The sequence below is a fragment of the Salvelinus alpinus genome, chromosome 11, assembly GCF_045679555.1.
Source record: "Salvelinus alpinus chromosome 11, SLU_Salpinus.1, whole genome shotgun sequence".
Lineage (NCBI taxonomy): Eukaryota > Metazoa > Chordata > Actinopteri > Salmoniformes > Salmonidae > Salvelinus > Salvelinus alpinus.
This window is the reverse complement of record NC_092096.1, coordinates 74062458-74085882: the sequence shown is the minus strand read 5'-3', so window position 1 is coordinate 74085882 and position 23425 is coordinate 74062458. Positions and strand designations below refer to the sequence as shown.

The window sequence follows — 23425 nt, the reverse complement described above, 5'->3', positions numbered from 1 at the left end:
AATCAATATCCTATGACATGGATTCTACGATATGTTGTGTTCTATCGAATATTAGTTCTAGGTACTGTATTTCTATCATTACCTGGCTATGGTGTTGCTTTCTCTCTGGCATCCACTGGAGTAGGCTGCTCTCCTTCCCCCCCTTCTCCCCCAGTCTCAACTCCTGTCTCCTCTCCTTCTGTTCCTTGTCCTCCTCCCCCTTCCACTCCTGTCTCCTCTCCTTCTGTTCCTTGTCCTCCTCCCCCTTCCACTCCTGTCTCCTCTCCTTCTGTTCCTTGTCCTCCTTCCCCTTCCTCTCCTGTTTCCTCCCCACCCTCTCCATTCCCTCCTTCATTTCCCTCTCCTCCTTCCTCTCCTGTTTCCTCCCCACCCTCTCCATTCCTTCCTTCATTTCCCTCTCCTCCTTCCTCTCTTATTTCCTTCTCTCCTTCTTCTCCTTCACCCCCCTCCTCTTCATCACTGTCACTCTCTTCCTCATCACTGTCTTCACTTTCCTCTCCTCCCTCTTCCTCCCCTTCTCCCCCTTCTTCTCCACCTGCTTCTACCTCTCCTCCTTCCCCTCCCTCTCCTCTTTCCTGTCCTCCCTCCTCCTCCTCTTCATCACTTGAATGACTGGAGTCGCTCTGTTGCTGAGAGAACGATGGAAAGAGTCGGTTAATCGTGTGTGTGTGTGTGTGTGTGTGTGTGCGTGCGTGTGTGTGTGTGTGTGTCGGTGTGTGTGTCGGTGTGTGTGCGTGTGTGTGCGTCTGTGTGTGTGTGTGTGTGTGTGTGTGCGTGTGTGTGCGCGTGCATGCGTGCCACTTACCCCCTCTCCTTCATCGCTGTCTGATCTTGTCACCCGTCTCTTGTGGACCTGAGAGATGGCGGGAGAGACAGAACACAGCCTGTTAGTAGGGAGGGAGACAGAGAGAGACAGAACACAGCCTGGGACGGAGGGAGACAGAGAGAGACAGAACCCAGCCTGTTAGTAGGGAGGGAGACAGAGAGAGACAGAACACAGCCTGTTAGTAGGGAGGGAGACAGAGAGAGACAGAACACAGCCTGGGACGGAGGGAGACAGAGAGAGACAGAACACAGCCTGTTAGTATGTAGGGAGACAGAGAGAGACAGAACACAGCCTGTTAGTAGGTAGGGAGACAGAGAGAGACAGAACACAGCCTGTTAGTAGGGAGGGAGACAGAGAGAGGCAGAACACAGCCTGTTAGTAGGGAGGGAGACAGAGAGAGGCAGAACACAGCCTGTTAGTAGGTAGGGAGACAGAGAGAGGCAGAACACAGCCTGTTAGTAGGTAGGGAGACAGAGAGAGGCAGAACACAGCCTGTTAGAAGGGAGGGAGACAGAGAGAGGCAGAACACAGCCTGGGACTGGGGGAGGGAGACAGAGAGAGACAGAACACAGCCTGGGACTGAGGGAGGGAGACAGAGAGGCAGAACACAGCCTGGGAAGGAAGGAGGGAGTAAGAGAGGCAGATGTAATACTTACAGGGAAGGCTAGACTCATGCCCAGCAGACATATCCAGATCAACACTATCCTCATGATCTGTTAACAGACCAACAGTAATAGTTGTTAGTTTAACTAACAGACCAACAGTAATAGTTGTTAGTTTAACTAACAGACCAACAGTAATAGTTGTTAGTTTAACTAACAGACCAACAGTAATAGTTGTTAGTTTAACTAACAGACCAACAGTAATAGTTGTTAGTTTAACTAACAGACCAACAGTAGTAGTTGTTAGTTTAACTAACAGACCAACAGTAGTAGTTGTTAGTTTAACTAACAGACCAACAGTAATAGTTGTTAGTTTAACTAACAGACCAACAGTAGTAGTTGTTAGTTTAACTAACAGACCAACAGTAATAGTTGTTAGTTTAACTAACAGACCAACAGTAATAGTTGTTAGTTTAACTAACAGATCTGTTAACAGACCAACAGTAATAGTTGTTAGTTTAACTAACAGACCAACAGTAATAGTTGTTAGTTTAACTAACAGACCAACAGTAATAGTTGTTAGTTTAACTAACAGATCTGTTAACAGACCAACAGTAATAGTTGTTAGTTTAACTAACAGACCAACAGTAATAGTTGTTAGTTTAACTAACAGACCAACAGTAATAGTTGTTAGTTTAACTAACAGACCAACAGTAGTAGTTGTTAGTTTAACTAACAGACCAACAGTAATAGTTGTTAGTTTAACTAACAGACCTGTTAACAGACCAACAGTAATAGTTGTTAGTTTAACTAACAGACCAACAGTAGTAGTTGTTAGTTTAACTAACAGATCTGTTAACAGACCAACATTAATAGTTGTTAGTTTAACTAACAGACCTGTTAACAGACCAACAGTAATAGTTGTTAGTTTAACTAACAGACCAACAGTAATAGTTGTTAGTTTAACTAACAGACCAACAGTAATAGTTGTTAGTTTAACTAACAGACCTGTTAACAGACCAACAGTAATAGTTGTTAGTTTAACTAACAGACCAACAGTAGTAGTTGTTAGTTTAACTAACAGACCTGTTAACAGACCAACAGTAATAGTTGTTAGTTTAACTAACAGACCAACAGTAATAGTTGTTAGTTTAACTAACAGACCTGTTAACAGACCAACAGTAATAGTTGTTAGTTTAACTAACAGACCAACAGTAATAGTTGTTAGTTTAACTAACAGACCTGTTAACAGACCAACAGTAGTAGTTGTTAGTTTAACTAACAGACCTGTTAACAGACCAACAGTAATAGTTGTTAGTTTAACTAACAGACCAACAGTAGTAGTTGTTAGTTTAACTAACAGATCTGTTAACAGACCAACATTAATAGTTGTTAGTTTAACTAACAGACCTGTTAACAGACCAACAGTAATAGTTGTTAGTTTAACTAACAGACCAACAGTAGTAGTTGTTAGTTTAACTAACAGATCTGTTAACAGACCAACATTAATAGTTGTTAGTTTAACTAACAGACCTGTTAACAGACCAACAGTAATAGTTGTTAGTTTAACTAACAGACCAACAGTAATAGTTGTTAGTTTAACTAACAGACCTGTTAACAGACCAACATTAATAGTTGTTAGTTTAACTAACAGATCTGTTAACAGACCAACAGTAATAGTTGTTAGTTTAACTAACAGACCAACAGTAGTAGTTGTTAGTTTAACTAACAGATCTGTTAACAGACCAACATTAATAGTTGTTAGTTTAACTAACAGACCTGTTAACAGACCAACAGTAATAGTTGTTAGTTTAACTAACAGACCAACAGTAATAGTTGTTAGTTTAACTAACAGACCAACAGTAGTAGTTGTTAGTTTAACTAACAGACCTGTTAACAGACCAACATTAATAGTTGTTAGTTTAACTAACAGACCTGTTAACAGACCAACAGTAATAGTTGTTAGTTTAACTAACAGACCAACAGTAATAGTTGTTAGTTTAACTAACAGACCTGTTAACAGACCAACATTAATAGTTGTTAGTTTAACTAACAGACCTGTTAACAGACCAACAGTAATAGTTGTTAGTTTAACTAACAGACCAACAGTAGTAGTTGTTAGTTTAACTAACAGACCTGTTAACAGACCAACAGTAATAGTTGTTAGTTTAACTAACAGACCTGTTAACAGACCAACAGTAATAGTTGTTAGTTTAACTAACAGACCTGTTAACAGACCAACAGTAATAGTTGTTAGTTTAACTAACAGACAAACAGTAATAGTTGTTAGTTTAACTAACAGACCAACAGTAATAGTTGTTAGTTTAACTAACAGACCAACAGTAGTAGCTGTTAGTTTAACTAACAGACCAACAGTAATAGTTGTTAGTTTAACTAACAGACCTGTTAACAGACCAACAGTAATAGTTGTTAGTTTAACTAACAGACCTGTTAACAGACCAACATTAATAGTTGTTAGTTTAACTAACAGACCAACAGTAGTATTTGTTAGTTTAACTAACAGACCTGTTAACAGACCAACAGTAATAGTTGTTAGTTTAACTAACAGACCTGTTAACAGACCAACATTAATAGTTGTTAGTTTAACTAACAGACCAACAGTAGTATTTGTTAGTTTAACTAACAGACCAACAGTAGTAGTTGTTAGTTTAACTAACAGACCTGTTAACAGACCAACAGTAATAGTTGTTAGTTTAACTAACAGACCTGTTAACAGACCAACATTAGTAGTTGTTAGTTTAACTAACAGATCTGTTAACAGACCAACAGTAATAGTTGTTAGTTTAACTAACAGATCTGTTAACAGACCAACAGTAGTATTTGTTAGTTTAACTAACAGACCAACAGTAATAGTTGTTAGTTTAACTAACAGACCAACAGTAATAGTTGTTAGTTTAACTAACAGACCAACAGTAATAGTTGTTAGTTTAACTAATAGACCAACAGTAATAGTTGTTAGTTTAACTAACAGACCTGTTAACAGACCAACAGTAATAGTTGTTAGTTTAACTAACAGACCTGTTAACAGACCAACATTAATAGTTGTTAGTTTAACTAACAGACCAACAGTAATAGTTGTTAGTTTAACTAACAGACCAACAGTAATAGTTGTTAGTTTAACTAACAGACCTGTTAACAGACCAACAGTAATAGTTGTTAGTTTAACTAACAGACCAACAGTAGTAGTTGTTAGTTTAACTAATAGACCAACAGTAGTAGTTGTTAGTTTAACTAACAGACCAACAGTAGTAGTTGTTAGTTTAACTAACAGACCAACAGTAATAGTTGTTAGTTTAACTAACAGACCAACAGTAGTAGTTGTTAGTTTAACTAACAGACCTGTTAACAGACCAACAGTAATAGTTGTTAGTTTAACTAACAGACCTGTTAACAGACCAACATTAATAGTTGTTAGTTTAACTAACAGACCAACAGTAATAGTTGTTAGTTTAACTAACAGACCAACAGTAATAGTTGTTAGTTTAACTAACAGACCAACAGTAGTAGCTGTTAGTTTAACTAACAGACCAACAGTAATAGTTGTTAGTTTAACTAACAGACCTGTTAACAGACCAACAGTAATAGTTGTTAGTTTAACTAACAGACCTGTTAACAGACCAACATTAATAGTTGTTAGTTTAACTAACAGACCAACAGTAGTATTTGTTAGTTTAACTAACAGACCTGTTAACAGACCAACAGTAATAGTTGTTAGTTTAACTAACAGACCTGTTAACAGACCAACATTAATAGTTGTTAGTTTAACTAACAGACCAACAGTAGTATTTGTTAGTTTAACTAACAGACCAACAGTAGTAGTTGTTAGTTTAACTAACAGACCTGTTAACAGACCAACAGTAATAGTTGTTAGTTTAACTAACAGACCTGTTAACAGACCAACATTAGTAGTTGTTAGTTTAACTAACAGATCTGTTAACAGACCAACAGTAATAGTTGTTAGTTTAACTAACAGATCTGTTAACAGACCAACAGTAGTATTTGTTAGTTTAACTAACAGACCAACAGTAATAGTTGTTAGTTTAACTAACAGACCAACAGTAATAGTTGTTAGTTTAACTAACAGACCAACAGTAATAGTTGTTAGTTTAACTAATAGACCAACAGTAATAGTTGTTAGTTTAACTAACAGACCTGTTAACAGACCAACAGTAATAGTTGTTAGTTTAACTAACAGACCTGTTAACAGACCAACATTAATAGTTGTTAGTTTAACTAACAGACCAACAGTAATAGTTGTTAGTTTAACTAACAGACCAACAGTAATAGTTGTTAGTTTAACTAACAGACCTGTTAACAGACCAACAGTAATAGTTGTTAGTTTAACTAACAGACCAACAGTAGTAGTTGTTAGTTTAACTAACAGACCAACAGTAGTAGCTGTTAGTTTAACTAACAGACCAACAGTAATAGTTGTTAGTTTAACTAACAGACCTGTTAACAGACCAACAGTAATAGTTGTTAGTTTAACTAACAGACCTGTTAACAGACCAACATTAATAGTTGTTAGTTTAACTAACAGACCAACAGTAGTATTTGTTAGTTTAACTAACAGACCTGTTAACAGACCAACAGTAATAGTTGTTAGTTTAACTAACAGACCTGTTAACAGACCAACATTAATAGTTGTTAGTTTAACTAACAGACCAACAGTAGTATTTGTTAGTTTAACTAACAGACCAACAGTAGTAGTTGTTAGTTTAACTAACAGACCTGTTAACAGACCAACAGTAATAGTTGTTAGTTTAACTAACAGACCTGTTAACAGACCAACATTAGTAGTTGTTAGTTTAACTAACAGATCTGTTAACAGACCAACAGTAATAGTTGTTAGTTTAACTAACAGATCTGTTAACAGACCAACAGTAGTATTTGTTAGTTTAACTAACAGACCAACAGTAATAGTTGTTAGTTTAACTAACAGACCAACAGTAATAGTTGTTAGTTTAACTAACAGACCAACAGTAATAGTTGTTAGTTTAACTAATAGACCAACAGTAATAGTTGTTAGTTTAACTAACAGACCTGTTAACAGACCAACAGTAATAGTTGTTAGTTTAACTAACAGACCTGTTAACAGACCAACATTAATAGTTGTTAGTTTAACTAACAGACCAACAGTAATAGTTGTTAGTTTAACTAACAGACCAACAGTAATAGTTGTTAGTTTAACTAACAGACCTGTTAACAGACCAACAGTAATAGTTGTTAGTTTAACTAACAGACCAACAGTAGTAGTTGTTAGTTTAACTAATAGACCAACAGTAGTAGTTGTTAGTTTAACTAACAGACCAACAGTAGTAGTTGTTAGTTTAACTAACAGACCAACAGTAATAGTTGTTAGTTTAACTAACAGACCAACAGTAGTAGTTGTTAGTTTAACTAACAGACCTGTTAACAGACCAACAGTAATAGTTGTTAGTTTAACTAACAGACCTGTTAACAGACCAACATTAATAGTTGTTAGTTTAACTAACAGACCAACAGTAATAGTTGTTAGTTTAACTAACAGACCAACAGTAATAGTTGTTAGTTTAACTAACAGACCAACAGTAATAGTTGTTAGTTTAACTAACAGACCAACAGTAATAGTTGTTAGTTTAACTAACAGACCTGTTAACAGACCAACATTAATATTTGTTAGTTTAACTAACAGACCAACAGTAATAGTTGTTAGTTTAACTAACAGACCTGTTAACAGACCAACATTAATAGTTGTTAGTTTAACTAACAGACCAACAGTAATAGTTGTTAGTTTAACTAACAGACCAACAGTAGTAGTTGTTAGTTTAACTAACAGACCAACAGTAGTAGTTGTTAGTTTAACTAACAGACCTGTTAACAGACCAACATTAATAGTTGTTAGTTTAACTAACAGACCAACAGTAATAGTTGTTAGTTTAACTAACAGACCAACAGTAATAGTTGTTAGTTTAACTAACAGACCAACAGTAATAGTTGTTAGTTTAACTAACAGACCAACAGTAATAGTTGTTAGTTTAACTAACAGACCAACAGTAGTAGCTGTTAGTTTAACTAACAGACCTGTTAACAGACCAACATTAATATTTGTTAGTTTAACTAACAGACCAACAGTAATAGTTGTTAGTTTAACTAACAGACCTGTTAACAGACCAACATTAATAGTTGTTAGTTTAACTAACAGACCAACAGTAATAGTTGTTAGTTTAACTAACAGACCAACAGTAGTAGTTGTTAGTTTAACTAACAGACCAACAGTAGTAGTTGTTATTTTAACTAACAGACCTGTTAACAGACCAACATTAATAGTTGTTAGTTTAACTAACAGACCAACAGTAATAGTTGTTAGTTTAACTAACAGACCAACAGTAATAGTTGTTAGTTTAACTAACAGACCAACAGTAATAGTTGTTAGTTTAACTAACAGATCAACATTAATAGTTGTTAGTTTAACTAACAGACCAACAGTAATAGTTGTTAGTTTAACTAACAGACCAACAGTAGTAGTTGTTAGTTTAACTAACAGACCTGTTAACAGACCAACAGTAGTAGTTGTTAGTTTAACTAACAGACCTGTTAACAGACCAACAGTAATAGTTGTTAGTTTAACTAACAGACCAACAGTAATAGTTGTTAGTTTAACTAACAGACCAACAGTAGTAGTTGTTAGTTTAACTAACAGACCTGTTAACAGACCAACAGTAGTAGTTGTTAGTTTAACTAACAGACCTGTTAACAGACCAACAGTAGTAGTTGTTAGTTTAACTAACAGACCTGTTAACAGACCAACAGTAATAGTTGTTAGTTTAACTAATAGACCAACAGTAATAGTTGTTAGTTTAACTAACAGACCTGTTAACAGACCAACAGTAATAGTTGTTAGTTTAACTAACAGACCAACAGTAATAGTTGTTAGTTTAACTAACAGACCAACAGTAGTAGTTGTTAGTTTAACTAACAGACCAACAGTAGTAGTTGTTAGTTTAACTAACAGACCTGTTAACAGACCAACATTAATAGTTGTTAGTTTAACTAACAGACCAACAGTAATAGTTGTTAGTTTAACTAACAGACCAACAGTAATAGTTGTTAGTTTAACTAACAGACCAACAGTAATAGTTGTTAGTTTAACTAACAGACCTGTTAACAGACCAACATTAATAGTTGTTAGTTTAACTAACAGACCAACAGTAATAGTTGTTAGTTTAACTAACAGACCAACAGTAATAGTTGTTAGTTTAACTAACAGACCAACAGTAATAGTTGTTAGTTTAACTAACAGACCAACAGTAATAGTTGTTAGTTTAACTAACAGACCAACAGTAATAGTTGTTAGTTTAACTAACAGACCTGTTAACAGACCAACAGTAGTAGTTGTTAGTTTAACTAACAGACCAACAGTAGTAGTTGTTAGTTTAACTAACAGAGCAACAGTAATAGTTGTTAGTTTAACTAACAGACCAACAGTAGTAGTTGTTAGTTTAACTAACAGACCTGTTATCAGACCAACAGTAATAGTTGTTAGTTTAACTAACAGACCTGTTAACAGACCAACAGTAATAGTTGTTAGTTTAACTAACAGACCTGTTAACAGACCAACATTAATAGTTGTTAGTTTAACTAACAGACCTGTTAACAGACCAACAGTAATAGTTGTTAGTTTAACTAACAGACCAACAGTAATAGTTGTTAGTTTAACTAACAGACCAACAGTAATAGTTGTTAGTTTAACTAACAGACCAACAGTAATAGTTGTTAGTTTAACTAACAGACCTGTTAACAGACCAACATTAATATTTGTTAGTTTAACTAACAGACCAACAGTAATAGTTGTTAGTTTAACTAACAGACCTGTTAACAGACCAACATTAATAGTTGTTAGTTTAACTAACAGACCAACAGTAATAGTTGTTAGTTTAACTAACAGACCAACAGTAGTAGTTGTTAGTTTAACTAACAGACCAACAGTAGTAGTTGTTAGTTTAACTAACAGACCAACAGTAATAGTTGTTAGTTTAACTAACAGACCAACAGTAATAGTTGTTAGTTTAACTAACAGACCAACAGTAATAGTTGTTAGTTTAACTAACAGACCAACAGTAGTAGTTGTTAGTTTAACTAACAGACCAACAGTAGTAGTTGTTAGTTTAACTAACAGACCTGTTAACAGACCAACATTAATAGTTGTTAGTTTAACTAACAGACCAACAGTAATAGTTGTTAGTTTAACTAACAGACCAACAGTAATAGTTGTTAGTTAAACTAACAGACCAACAGTAATAGTTGTTAGTTTAACTAACAGACCTGTTAACAGACCAACATTAATAGTTGTTAGTTTAACTAACAGACCAACAGTAATAGTTGTTAGTTTAACTAACAGACCAACAGTAATAGTTGTTAGTTTAACTAACAGACCAACAGTAATAGTTGTTAGTTTAACTAACAGACCAACAGTAATAGTTGTTAGTTTAACTAACAGACCAACAGTAATAGTTGTTAGTTTAACTAACAGACCTGTTAACAGACCAACAGTAGTAGTTGTTAGTTTAACTAACAGACCAACAGTAGTAGTTGTTAGTTTAACTAACAGACCAACAGTAATAGTTGTTAGTTTAACTAACAGACCAACAGTAGTAGTTGTTAGTTTAACTAACAGACCTGTTAACAGACCAACAGTAGTAGTTGTTAGTTTAACTAACAGACCTGTTAACAGACCAACAGTAGTAGTTGTTAGTTTAACTAACAGACCAACAGTAATAGTTGTTAGTTTAACTAACAGACCAACAGTAATAGTTGTTAGTTTAACTAACAGACCAACAGTAATAGTTGTTAGTTTAACTAACAGACCAACAGTAATAGTTGTTAGTTTAACTAACAGACCAACAGTAATAGTTGTTAGTTTAACTAACAGACCTGTTAACAGACCAACAGTAATAGTTGTTAGTTTAACTAACAGACCAACAGTAGTAGTTGTTAGTTTAACTAACAGATCTGTTAACAGACCAACATTAATAGTTGTTAGTTTAACTAACAGACCTGTTAACAGACCAACAGTAATAGTTGTTAGTTTAACTAACAGACCAACAGTAGTAGTTGTTAGTTTAACTAACAGATCTGTTAACAGACCAACATTAATAGTTGTTAGTTTAACTAACAGACCTGTTAACAGACCAACAGTAATAGTTGTTAGTTTAACTAACAGACCAACAGTAGTAGTTGTTAGTTTAACTAACAGACCTGTTAACAGACCAACAGTAATAGTTGTTAGTTTAACTAACAGACCAACAGTAATAGTTGTTAGTTTAACTAACAGACCAACAGTAATAGTTGTTAGTTTAACTAACAGACCTGTTAACAGACCAACAGTAGTAGTTGTTAGTTTAACTAACAGACCAACAGTAATAGTTGTTAGTTTAACTAACAGACCAACAGTAATAGTTGTTAGTTTAACTAACAGACCAACAGTAATAGTTGTTAGTTTAACTAACAGACCAACAGTAATAGTTGTTAGTTTAACTAACAGACCTGTTAACAGACCAACAGTAATAGTTGTTAGTTTAACTAACAGACCAACAGTAATAGTTGTTAGTTTAACTAACAGACCAACAGTAGTAGTTGTTAGTTTAACTAACAGACCAACAGTAGTAGTTGTTAGTTTAACTAACAGACCTGTTAACAGACCAACATTAATAGTTGTTAGTTTAACTAACAGACCAACAGTAATAGTTGTTAGTTTAACTAACAGACCAACAGTAATAGTTGTTAGTTTAACTAACAGACCAACAGTAATAGTTGTTAGTTTAACTAACAGACCTGTTAACAGACCAACATTAATAGTTGTTAGTTTAACTAACAGACCAACAGTAATAGTTGTTAGTTTAACTAACAGACCAACAGTAATAGTTGTTAGTTTAACTAACAGACCAACAGTAATAGTTGTTAGTTTAACTAACAGACCAACAGTAATAGTTGTTAGTTTAACTAACAGACCAACAGTAATAGTTGTTAGTTTAACTAACAGACCTGTTAACAGACCAACAGTAGTAGTTGTTAGTTTAACTAACAGACCAACAGTAGTAGTTGTTAGTTTAACTAACAGACCAACAGTAATAGTTGTTAGTTTAACTAACAGACCAACAGTAGTAGTTGTTAGTTTAACTAACAGACCTGTTAACAGACCAACAGTAATAGTTGTTAGTTTAACTAACAGACCTGTTAACAGACCAACAGTAATAGTTGTTAGTTTAACTAACAGACCTGTTAACAGACCAACATTAATAGTTGTTAGTTTAACTAACAGACCTGTTAACAGACCAACAGTAATAGTTGTTAGTTTAACTAACAGACCAACAGTAATAGTTGTTAGTTTAACTAACAGACCAACAGTAATAGTTGTTAGTTTAACTAACAGACCAACAGTAATAGTTGTTAGTTTAACTAACAGACCTGTTAACAGACCAACATTAATATTTGTTAGTTTAACTAACAGACCAACAGTAATAGTTGTTAGTTTAACTAACAGACCTGTTAACAGACCAACATTAATAGTTGTTAGTTTAACTAACAGACCAACAGTAATAGTTGTTAGTTTAACTAACAGACCAACAGTAGTAGTTGTTAGTTTAACTAACAGACCAACAGTAGTAGTTGTTAGTTTAACTAACAGACCAACAGTAATAGTTGTTAGTTTAACTAACAGACCAACAGTAATAGTTGTTAGTTTAACTAACAGACCAACAGTAATAGTTGTTAGTTTAACTAACAGACCAACAGTAATAGTTGTTAGTTTAACTAACAGACCAACAGTAATAGTTGTTAGTTTAACTAACAGACCAACAGTAATAGTTGTTAGTTTAACTAACAGACCTGTTAACAGACCAACAGTAATAGTTGTTAGTTTAACTAACAGACCAACAGTAGTAGTTGTTAGTTTAACTAACAGATCTGTTAACAGACCAACATTAATAGTTGTTAGTTTAACTAACAGACCTGTTAACAGACCAACAGTAATAGTTGTTAGTTTAACTAACAGACCAACAGTAGTAGTTGTTAGTTTAACTAACAGATCTGTTAACAGACCAACATTAATAGTTGTTAGTTTAACTAACAGACCTGTTAACAGACCAACAGTAATAGTTGTTAGTTTAACTAACAGACCAACAGTAGTAGTTGTTAGTTTAACTAACAGACCTGTTAACAGACCAACAGTAATAGTTGTTAGTTTAACTAACAGACCAACAGTAATAGTTGTTAGTTTAACTAACAGACCAACAGTAATAGTTGTTAGTTTAACTAACAGACCTGTTAACAGACCAACAGTAGTAGTTGTTAGTTTAACTAACAGACCAACAGTAATAGTTGTTAGTTTAACTAACAGACCAACAGTAATAGTTGTTAGTTTAACTAACAGACCTGTTAACAGACCAACAGTAGTAGTTGTTAGTTTAACTAACAGACCAACAGTAATAGTTGTTAGTTTAACTAACAGACCAACAGTAATAGTTGTTAGTTTAACTAACAGACCAACAGTAATAGTTGTTAGTTTAACTAACAGACCAACAGTAATAGTTGTTAGTTTAACTAACAGACCTGTTAACAGACCAACAGTAATAGTTGTTAGTTTAACTAACAGACCAACAGTAATAGTTGTTAGTTTAACTAACAGACCAACAGTAATAGTTGTTAGTTTAACTAACAGACCTGTTAACAGACCAACAGTAGTAGTTGTTAGTTTAACTAACAGACCAACAGTAATAGTTGTTAGTTTAACTAACAGACCAACAGTAATAGTTGTTAGTTTAACTAACAGACCAACAGTAATAGTTGTTAGTTTAACTAACAGACCAACAGTAATAGTTGTTAGTTTAACTAACAGACCTGTTAACAGACCAACAGTAATAGTTGTTAGTTTAACTAACAGACCAACAGTAATAGTTGTTAGTTTAACTAACAGACCTGTTAACAGACCAACAGTAATAGTTGTTAGTTTAACTAACAGACCAACAGTAATAGTTGTTAGTTTAACTAACAGACCTGTTAACAGACCAACAGTAATAGTTGTTAGTTTAACTAACAGACCAACAGTAATAGTTGTTAGTTTAACTAACAGACCTGTTAACAGACCAACAGTAATAGTTGTTAGTTTAACTAACAGACCAACAGTAATAGTTGTTAGTTTAACTAACAGACCTGTTAACAGACCAACAGTAATAGTTGTTAGTTTAACTAACAGACCAACAGTAATAGTTGTTAGTTTAACTAACAGACCAACAGTAGTAGTTGTTAGTTTAACTAACAGACCAACAGTAGTAGTTGTTAGTTTAACTAACAGACCTGTTAACAGACCAACAGTAATAGTTGTTAGTTTAACTAACAGACCAACAGTAGTAGTTGTTAGTTTAACTAACAGACCTGTTAACAGACCAACAGTAATAGTTGTTAGTTTAACTAACAGACCAACATTAATAGTTGTTAGTTTAACTAACAGACCAACAGTAGTAGTTGTTAGTTTAACTAACAGACCAACAGTAATAGTTGTTAGTTTAACTAACAGACCAACAGTAATAGTTGTTAGTTTAACTAACAGACCTGTTAACAGACCAACAGTAATAGTTGTTAGTTTAACTAACAGACCAACAGTAATAGTTGTTAGTTTAACTAACAGACCTGTTAACAGACCAACAGTAATAGTTGTTAGTTTAACTAACAGACCAACAGTAATAGTTGTTAGTTTAACTAACAGACCTGTTAACAGACCAACAGTAATAGTTGTTAGTTTAACTAACAGACCAACAGTAATAGTTGTTAGTTTAACTAACAGACCAACAGTAATAGTTGTTAGTTTAACTAACAGACCAACAGTAATAGTTGTTAGTTTAACTAACAGACCTGTTAACAGACCAACAGTAATAGTTGTTAGTTTAACTAACAGACCAACAGTAATAGTTGTTAGTTTAACTAACAGACCAACAGTAGTAGTTGTTAGTTTAACTAACAGACCAACAGTAGTAGTTGTTAGTTTAACTAACAGACCTGTTAACAGACCAACAGTAATAGTTGTTAGTTTAACTAACAGACCAACAGTAGTAGTTGTTAGTTTAACTAACAGACCTGTTAACAGACCAACAGTAATAGTTGTTAGTTTAACTAACAGACCAACATTAATAGTTGTTAGTTTAACTAACAGACCTGTTAACAGACCAACAGTAATAGTTGTTAGTTTAACTAACAGACCAACAGTAATAGTTGTTAGTTTAACTAACAGACCAACAGTAATAGTTGTTAGTTTAACTAACAGACCAACAGTAATAGTTGTTAGTTTAACTAACAGACCTGTTAACAGACCAACATTAATATTTGTTAGTTTAACTAACAGACCAACAGTAATAGTTGTTAGTTTAACTAACAGACCTGTTAACAGACCAACATTAATAGTTGTTAGTTTAACTAACAGACCAACAGTAATAGTTGTTAGTTTAACTAACAGACCAACAGTAGTAGTTGTTAGTTTAACTAACAGACCAACAGTAGTAGTTGTTAGTTTAACTAACAGACCAACAGTAATAGTTGTTAGTTTAACTAACAGACCAACAGTAATAGTTGTTAGTTTAACTAACAGACCAACAGTAATAGTTGTTAGTTTAACTAACAGACCAACAGTAATAGTTGTTAGTTTAACTAACAGACCAACAGTAATAGTTGTTAGTTTAACTAACAGACCAACAGTAATAGTTGTTAGTTTAACTAACAGACCTGTTAACAGACCAACAGTAATAGTTGTTAGTTTAACTAACAGACCAACAGTAGTAGTTGTTAGTTTAACTAACAGATCTGTTAACAGACCAACATTAATAGTTGTTAGTTTAACTAACAGACCTGTTAACAGACCAACAGTAATAGTTGTTAGTTTAACTAACAGACCAACAGTAGTAGTTGTTAGTTTAACTAACAGATCTGTTAACAGACCAACATTAATAGTTGTTAGTTTAACTAACAGACCTGTTAACAGACCAACAGTAATAGTTGTTAGTTTAACTAACAGACCAACAGTAGTAGTTGTTAGTTTAACTAACAGACCTGTTAACAGACCAACAGTAATAGTTGTTAGTTTAACTAACAGACCAACAGTAATAGTTGTTAGTTTAACTAACAGACCAACAGTAATAGTTGTTAGTTTAACTAACAGACCTGTTAACAGACCAACAGTAGTAGTTGTTAGTTTAACTAACAGACCAACAGTAATAGTTGTTAGTTTAACTAACAGACCAACAGTAATAGTTGTTAGTTTAACTAACAGACCTGTTAACAGACCAACAGTAATAGTTGTTAGTTTAACTAACAGACCAACAGTAATAGTTGTTAGTTTAACTAACAGACCAACAGTAGTAGTTGTTAGTTTAACTAACAGACCAACAGTAGTAGTTGTTAGTTTAACTAACAGACCTGTTAACAGACCAACAGTAATAGTTGTTAGTTTAACTAACAGACCAACAGTAGTAGTTGTTAGTTTAACTAACAGACCTGTTAACAGACCAACAGTAATAGTTGTTACTTTAACTAACAGACCAACATTAATAGTTGTTAGTTTAACTAACAGACCAACAGTAGTAGTTGTTAGTTTAACTAACAGACCAACAGTAATAGTTGTTAGTTTAACTAACAGACCAACAGTAATAGTTGTTAGTTTAACTAACAGACCTGTTAACAGACCAACAGTAATAGTTGTTAGTTTAACTAACAGACCAACAGTAATAGTTGTTAGTTTAACTAACAGACCTGTTAACAGACCAACAGTAATAGTTGTTAGTTTAACTAACAGACCAACAGTAATAGTTGTTAGTTTAACTAACAGACCTGTTAACAGACCAACAGTAATAGTTGTTAGTTTAACTAACAGACCAACAGTAATAGTTGTTAGTTTAACTAACAGACCAACAGTAATAGTTGTTAGTTTAACTAACAGACCAACAGTAATAGTTGTTAGTTTAACTAACAGACCTGTTAACAGACCAACAGTAATAGTTGTTAGTTTAACTAACAGACCAACAGTAATAGTTGTTAGTTTAACTAACAGACCAACAGTAGTAGTTGTTAGTTTAACTAACAGACCAACAGTAGTAGTTGTTAGTTTAACTAACAGACCTGTTAACAGACCAACAGTAATAGTTGTTAGTTTAACTAACAGACCAACAGTAGTAGTTGTTAGTTTAACTAACAGACCTGTTAACAGACCAACAGTAATAGTTGTTAGTTTAACTAACAGACCAACATTAATAGTTGTTAGTTTAACTAACAGACCTGTTAACAGACCAACAGTAATAGTTGTTAGTTTAACTAACAGACCAACAGTAATAGTTGTTAGTTTAACTAACAGACCAACAGTAATAGTTGTTAGTTTAACTAACAGACCAACAGTAATAGTTGTTAGTTTAACTAACAGACCTGTTAACAGACCAACATTAATATTTGTTAGTTTAACTAACAGACCAACAGTAATAGTTGTTAGTTTAACTAACAGACCTGTTAACAGACCAACATTAATAGTTGTTAGTTTAACTAACAGACCAACAGTAATAGTTGTTAGTTTAACTAACAGACCAACAGTAGTAGTTGTTAGTTTAACTAACAGACCAACAGTAGTAGTTGTTAGTTTAACTAACAGACCAACAGTAATAGTTGTTAGTTTAACTAACAGACCAACAGTAATAGTTGTTAGTTTAACTAACAGACCAACAGTAATAGTTGTTAGTTTAACTAACAGACCAACAGTAATAGTTGTTAGTTTAACTAACAGACCAACAGTAATAGTTGTTAGTTTAACTAACAGACCAACAGTAATAGTTGTTAGTTTAACTAACAGACCTGTTAACAGACCAACAGTAATAGTTGTTAGTTTAACTAACAGACCAACAGTAGTAGTTGTTAGTTTAACTAACAGATCTGTTAACAGACCAACATTAATAGTTGTTAGTTTAACTAACAGACCTGTTAACAGACCAACAGTAATAGTTGTTAGTTTAACTAACAGACCAACAGTAGTAGTTGTTAGTTTAACTAACAGATCTGTTAACAGACCAACATTAATAGTTGTTAGTTTAACTAACAGACCTGTTAACAGACCAACAGTAATAGTTGTTAGTTTAACTAACAGACCAACAGTAGTAGTTGTTAGTTTAACTAACAGACCTGTTAACAGACCAACAGTAATAGTTGTTAGTTTAACTAACAGACCAACAGTAATAGTTGTTAGTTTAACTAACAGACCAACAGTAATAGTTGTTAGTTTAACTAACAGACCTGTTAACAGACCAACAGTAGTAGTTGTTAGTTTAACTAACAGACCAACAGTAATAGTTGTTAGTTTAACTAACAGACCAACAGTAATAGTTGTTAGTTTAACTAACAGACCTGTTAACAGACCAACAGTAGTAGTTGTTAGTTTAACTAACAGACCAACAGTAATAGTTGTTAGTTTAACTAACAGACCAACAGTAATAGTTGTTAGTTTAACTAACAGACCAACAGTAATAGTTGTTAGTTTAACTAACAGACCAACAGTAATAGTTGTTAGTTTAACTAACAGACCTGTTAACAGACCAACAGTAATAGTTGTTAGTTTAACTAACAGACCAACAGTAATAGTTGTTAGTTTAACTAACAGACCAACAGTAATAGTTGTTAGTTTAACTAACAGACCTGTTAACAGACCAACAGTAGTAGTTGTTAGTTTAACTAACAGACCAACAGTAATAGTTGTTAGTTTAACTAACAGACCAACAGTAATAGTTGTTAGTTTAACTAACAGACCAACAGTAATAGTTGTTAGTTTAACTAACAGACCAACAGTAATAGTTGTTAGTTTAACTAACAGACCTGTTAACAGACCAACAGTAATAGTTGTTAGTTTAACTAACAGACCAACAGTAATAGTTGTTAGTTTAACTAACAGACCTGTTAACAGACCAACAGTAATAGTTGTTAGTTTAACTAACAGACCAACAGTAATAGTTGTTAGTTTAACTAACAGACCTGTTAACAGACCAACAGTAATAGTTGTTAGTTTAACTAACAGACCAACAGTAATAGTTGTTAGTTTAACTAACAGACCTGTTAACAGACCAACAGTAATAGTTGTTAGTTTAACTAACAGACCAACAGTAATAGTTGTTAGTTTAACTAACAGACCTGTTAACAGACCAACAGTAATAGTTGTTAGTTTAACTAACAGACCAACAGTAATAGTTGTTAGTTTAACTAACAGACCAACAGTAGTAGTTGTTAGTTTAACTAACAGACCAACAGTAGTAGTTGTTAGTTTAACTAACAGACCTGTTAACAGACCAACAGTAATAGTTGTTAGTTTAACTAACAGACCAACAGTAGTAGTTGTTAGTTTAACTAACAGACCTGTTAACAGACCAACAGTAATAGTTGTTAGTTTAACTAACAGACCAACATTAATAGTTGTTAGTTTAACTAACAGACCAACAGTAGTAGTTGTTAGTTTAACTAACAGACCAACAGTAATAGTTGTTAGTTTAACTAACAGACCAACAGTAATAGTTGTTAGTTTAACTAACAGACCTGTTAACAGACCAACAGTAATAGTTGTTAGTTTAACTAACAGACCAACAGTAATAGTTGTTAGTTTAACTAACAGACCTGTTAACAGACCAACAGTAATAGTTGTTAGTTTAACTAACAGACCAACAGTAATAGTTGTTAGTTTAACTAACAGACCTGTTAACAGACCAACAGTAATAGTTGTTAGTTTAACTAACAGACCAACAGTAATAGTTGTTAGTTTAACTAACAGACCAACAGTAATAGTTGTTAGTTTAACTAACAGACCAACAGTAATAGTTGTTAGTTTAACTAACAGACCTGTTAACAGACCAACAGTAATAGTTGTTAGTTTAACTAACAGACCAACAGTAATAGTTGTTAGTTTAACTAACAGACCAACAGTAGTAGTTGTTAGTTTAACTAACAGACCAACAGTAGTAGTTGTTAGTTTAACTAACAGACCTGTTAACAGACCAACAGTAATAGTTGTTAGTTTAACTAACAGACCAACAGTAGTAGTTGTTAGTTTAACTAACAGACCTGTTAACAGACCAACAGTAATAGTTGTTAGTTTAACTAACAGACCAACATTAATAGTTGTTAGTTTAACTAACAGACCAACAGTAGTAGTTGTTAGTTTAACTAACAGACCAACAGTAATAGTTGTTAGTTTAACTAACAGACCAACATTAATAGTTGTTAGTTTAACTAACAGACCTGTTAACAGACCAACAGTAATAGTTGTTAGTTTAACTAACAGACCAACAGTAGTAGTTGTTAGTTTAACTAACAGACCTGTTAACAGACCAACAGTAATAGTTGTTAGTTTAACTAACAGACCAACAGTAATAGTTGTTAGTTTAACTAACAGACCAACAGTAATAGTTGTTAGTTTAACTAACAGATCTGTTAACAGACCAACAGTAATAGTTGTTAGTTTAACTAACAGACCAACAGTAATAGTTGTTAGTTTAACTAACAGACCAACAGTAATAGTTGTTAGTTTAACTAACAGACCTGTTAACAGACCAACAGTAATAGTTGTTAGTTTAACTAACAGACCAACAGTAGTAGTTGTTAGTTTAACTAACAGACCAACAGTAATAGTTGTTAGTTTAACTAACAGACCAACAGTAATAGTTGTTAGTTTAACTAACAGACCTGTTAACAGACCAACAGTAATAGTTGTTAGTTTAACTAACAGACCAACAGTAATAGCTGTTAGTTTAACTAACAGACCAACAGTAATAGTTGTTAGTTTAACTAACAGACCAACAGTAATAGTTGTTAGTTTAACTAACAGACCAACAGTAATAGTTGTTAGTTTAACTAACAGACCAACAGTAGTAGTTGTTAGTTTAACTAACAGACCTGTTAACAGACCAACAGTAATAGTTGTTAGTTTAACTAACAGACCAACAGTAATAGTTGTTAGTTTAACTAACAGACCAACAGTAATAGTTGTTAGTTTAACTAACAGACCAACAGTAATAGTTGTTAGTTTAACTAACAGACCTGTTAACAGACCAACAGTAATAGTTGTTAGTTTAACTAACAGACCAACAGTAGTAGTTGTTAGTTTAACTAACAGACCAACAGTAATAGTTGTTAGTTTAACTAACAGACCAACAGTAATAGTTGTTAGTTTAACTAACAGACCTGTTAACAGACCAACAGTAATAGTTGTTAGTTTAACTAACAGACCAACAGTAGTAGCTGTTAGTTTAACTAACAGACCAACAGTAATAGTTGTTAGTTTAACTAACAGACCAACAGTAATAGTTGTTAGTTTAACTAACAGACCAACAGTAATAGTTGTTAGTTTAACTAACAGACCAACAGTAATAGTTGTTAGTTTAACTAACAGACCTGTTAACAGACCAACAGTAATAGTTGTTAGTTTAACTAACAGACCAACAGTAGTAGTTGTTAGTTTAACTAACAGACCTGTTAACAGACCAACAGTAATAGTTGTTAGTTTAACTAACAGACCAACAGTAGTAGCTGTTAGTTTAACTAACAGACCAACAGTAATAGTTGTTAGTTTAACTAACAGACCAACAGTAATAGTTGTTAGTTTAACTAACAGACCAACAGTAATAGTTGTTAGTTTAACTAACAGACCAACAGTAATAGTTGTTAGTTTAACTAACAGACCAACAGTAATAGTTGTTAGTTTAACTAACAGACCAACAGTAATAGTTGTTAGTTTAACTAACAGACCAACAGTAATAGTTGTTAGTTTAACTAACAGACCTGTTAACAGACCAACAGTAATAGTTGTTAGTTTAACTAACAGACCAACAGTAATAGTTGTTAGTTTAACTAACAGACCAACAGTAGTAGTTGTTAGTTTAACTAACAGACCAACAGTAGTAGTTGTTAGTTTAACTAACAGACCTGTTAACAGACCAACAGTAATAGTTGTTAGTTTAACTAACAGACCAACAGTAATAGTTGTTAGTTTAACTAACAGACCAACAGTAATAGTTGTTAGTTTAACTAACAGACCTGTTAACAGACCAACAGTAATAGTTGTTAGTTTAACTAACAGACCAACAGTAGTAGTTGTTAGTTTAACTAACAGACCAACAGTAATAGTTGTTAGTTTAACTAACAGATCTGTTAACAGACCAACAGTAATAGTTGTTAGTTTAACTAACAGACCAACAGTAATAGTTGTTAGTTTAACTAACAGACCAACAGTAGTAGTTGTTAGTTTAACTAACAGACCAACAGTAATAGTTGTTAGTTTAACTAACAGACCAACAGTAATAGTTGTTAGTTTAACTAACAGACCAACAGTAGTAGTTGTTAGTTTAACTAACAGACCAACAGTAATAGTTGTTAGTTTAACTAACAGACCAACAGTAGTAGTTGTTAGTTTAACTAACAGACCAACAGTAATAGTTGTTAGTTTAACTAATAGACCAACAGTAATAGTTGTTAGTTTAACTAACAGACCTGTTAACAGACCAACATTAATAGTTGTTAGTTTAACTAACAGACCTGTTAACAGACCAACAGTAATAGTTGTTAGTTTAACTAATAGACCAACAGTAATAGTTGTTAGTTTAACTAACAGACCTGTTAACAGACCAACATTAATAGTTGTTAGTTTAACTAATAGACCAACAGTAATAGTTGTTAGTTTAACTAACAGATCTGTTAACAGACCAACAGTAATAGTTGTTAGTTTAACTAATAGACCAACAGTAATAGTTGTTAGTTTAACTAACAGACCTGTTAACAGACCAACAGTAATAGTTGTTAGTTTAACTAATAGACCAACAGTAATAGTTGTTAGTTTAACTAACAGACCTGTTAACAGACCAACATTAATAGTTGTTAGTTTAACTAATAGACCAACTGTAATAGTTGTTAGTTTAACTAACAGATCTGTTAACAGACCAACAGTAATAGTTGTTAGTTTAACTAATAGACCAACAGTAGTAGTTGTTAGTTTAACTAACAGACCTGTTAACAGACAGTAATAATATATTCATATATTATAATATTTTCAGCCCAGGCCTCTTCAGGAACAATCTACGTGTTTCAACTCCAGATAAAAGCTGAACGTTTAACGTTTTAACAAACCGTTTGTCTTCTCCTAATTAAATCTCTGTCCATTTGTACCTGATGCTCAGCTGAAAGCCTTTATACAGCAGACTGGTTCTGTAGTCGGTTTCTAATCCAATGTTTTAGACTACAGATCAGAATTCTGCTGCTGGTCCTGATTGGGGTTTATTTAAACTCACACGTCACACCTGATCAACCAATCAGAACTCCTCTCACCCTGATCAACCAATCACAACACAGATAGGACAGGAAACGCATCACAGGCCACTCGTTCGTCCTGCGGTTAGGTGTTCTGAAATCTGTGGTTGGCGGTGGGTGTGTTAAACTCCTGAACAGATGCTCGGTTTTAACATGTTTTCATTTAACAGCGTCTGTTTTATTACACAACTCTTTTATTCTGAGACAGCTGATTGGACAGGATATTTCTACATTATGATGTCTGGGGATGTTGGGTTCAAACCGGGGATGGACCTCTCTCCTCTGGAGTGGTCTTCTCCTCTCCTTCACCCCTGGAGTGGTCTTCTCCTCTCCTTCACCTCTGGAGTGGTCTTCTCCTCTCCTTCACCTCTGGAGTGGTCTTCTCCTCTCCTTCACCCCTGGAGTGGTCTCCTCTTCTTCACCCCTGGAGTGGTCTTCTCCTCTCCTTCACCCCTGGAGTGGTCTTCTCCTCTCCTTCACCCCTGGAGTGGTCTTCTCCTCTCCTTCACCCCTGGAGTGGTCTTCTCCTCTCCTTCACCCCTGGACTGGTCTTCTCCTCTCCTTCACCTCTGGACTGGTCTTCTCCTCTCCTTCACCCCTGGAGTGGTCTTCTCCTCTCCTTCACCCCTGGAGT

The 23425-nt window shown here is 33.7% G+C and overlaps 1 long non-coding RNA gene across 1 annotated transcript; it reads right to left on the bottom strand.

Moving 5' to 3' along the window:
• Positions 1-425: 425 nt before the first annotated feature.
• On the bottom strand, positions 426-22737 carry LOC139534788 (uncharacterized). The gene is made up of 4 exons (XR_011667009.1): positions 22651-22737; positions 1483-1539; positions 806-853; positions 426-629 (listed from the first exon to the last, which is right to left on the bottom strand). It is a non-coding gene; the product is annotated as an uncharacterized lncRNA (long non-coding RNA).
• Positions 22738-23425: the final 688 nt, after the last annotated feature.